Source organism: Triticum dicoccoides, unplaced genomic scaffold (genome assembly GCF_002162155.2).
Source record: "Triticum dicoccoides isolate Atlit2015 ecotype Zavitan unplaced genomic scaffold, WEW_v2.0 scaffold81970, whole genome shotgun sequence".
Taxonomy (NCBI): domain Eukaryota; kingdom Viridiplantae; phylum Streptophyta; class Magnoliopsida; order Poales; family Poaceae; genus Triticum; species Triticum dicoccoides.
Window position 1 is genome coordinate 1 of NW_021302461.1, and position 2,090 is coordinate 2,090.

The 2,090-nt window shown below is 45.8% G+C and overlaps 1 pseudogene; it reads right to left on the minus strand.

Annotated features, from left to right (window-relative positions):
- Positions 1–820: 820 nt before the first annotated feature.
- On the minus strand, positions 821–2,070 carry LOC119347983 (annotated as a pseudogene).
- Positions 2,071–2,090: the final 20 nt, after the last annotated feature.

Consider the following 2,090-nt stretch of genomic DNA (forward strand, 5'->3'; position numbering starts at 1 on the left):
TATATGAACGAGCAAATGAAACAAAGGGAAAATCATATGAACCTGTAAGTTAAACAAACAGAAAAACATGGCCAATCCAATCCAATCTATATTAAGACAAACAAGAAAGATGTCTCCAGCATACATCACCCTTGATGAAGTATTTCTCATTTCATTGCAAAGCCTATGGTCGTTGGGGACAACAACTAAACACAAGGAGCAAATTCGCGTTGATTTCAACAGTATTTCATGGATTCAATATCACCGGCCTCCAACAGTTCAGACACACAAAAGGAGACGGTTTATTTGGTACACAGCACCCACGTGGCGGCCAAATCAACATTCTTAGGCTCAAGCAAATCAAGGATGAAGCCGTTCAGAACACATTCATTCATTCACAGCCAATACAAGGCATTGTATTCATCAGAATAGCATGTGATGGACTAAAACTACAAGGCACATCAGAAAAAATTTATGAGCTAAAAACTACAAGCCACTATGATATCGGTCATCATTAAACTGCATTTCTCACAAAACCTAAGACTAAACTTGGTAGCAAGAGGAACCCAGCGCGAGGCCAAATATACACTGAGATGGAGAACACAGCGCTTCTTTCCGGCCACCTGAGTCTTCGTCGCAATTGGCATGGATATCAACACTAGTTCACCGGTTCAATACCACCGGCCTCCGACACTTGAACCAGCCAACATGCACTTTTATGATGCATCATCGGCTATAACAATCAGCGCTTTCAAAGACCAAGCAGCGCCAGAACCTCCATCGGTCAGTCTTCTCGCTCCGTCCGCCCTACAGGAGATCAAACTTCCAGCAGCTAAATGACCTTCCTACCCCTGCTCGACACGCACACGCCGCCGGGGAGGTACGCGAAACCCTGAACACAACAAGAGTTTCAAACTTTCAATCTTGTTACAAACAGCCGGAGCCCAGAGGCGAGTCTGCAATTCATTCAGAGCGGTGGCTGGCCACGTACCTGATGCATGATCTTGGGCAACCTGGAGAGCAATCAGCATCGCCTCCGACATGTCGAGGCCGGCCTGATTAGCGAAGCTGAACACAGGAGCAGCCTAAAATTGTTGCAAGCCAAATATTTTTTTTGTTAGGCCCACACTATGCCAGAGTGAATATATGTGATGTGGCAAAATGATCAAGAACACAACCGACCTTCAGGGAACAACAAATGATTGAATCTGAATCCTGCCACAGCGCTTTCAGGGAAGCGTCCGCACTCTGAGTGTCCGTGCAAAGGAGTTCCGCTCCAGTGTGAAACCCGGAAGTTGTCCACACAACCAAATTACTTCTCTATTGCGATACCATGGAATAGCACAGGCGGTGCTACTAAGACGAAATGACAACCATCTTCCGAATGGAAAAAAACTGTAGCTCTCTGCACCATTTCACCTTGCAAGCATGGGAGCATCAGGAGATTCTGGAGGGTTCTTCATTTCACTCTGTCCACCAGGACCAGAAGGGGCTACTGCCATGGCCACTCTCTGCACCGTGCCACCACAGTCCTCACATACTCCCTCGCCACTGCCGCAACACTCTCTCGAAGGTGTTTCTCATACGAGAACTGGAAAGCACTGGTAAGTACTCATCTTCTATTGCCGGATGCATCACTAGCAGCACACCAGGTCTAACCTTAACCTCAAGAGTAGATGCAAGGTCTGATGTACGTGTTGCTGATGGTGCATCCTGCAGTTTTAAGTGCATGACCTATTGTTTAGTGTTAAACAGTGGGCAAGATAAATGCTGCCAGTGCAAACTATACTAACCGTCTTGGCATCAAGTGGTATCACGTGGAAGCCCGACAGTAGCAGTGGAGCATCATCAGCGAACGATTCATCAAGCTGCGCACATGCACCGGCAGCATTTTATTCAACACCGCTGCATAACTGACATAGACGATACATATTTATAAGGCCGATGTAACAAATAAAATTAAAATGATGCAAACTAGCTGATGCTGGCTCAAAGGATACCAGCAGAAGATGCATATCTCTTGATAGAACAACTTCATCATGACAGACTGTGTCCCTCAAGTCTAATAACCATCAATAACTGGCAATTTAAAAGGGTAGTTTGATGGACAA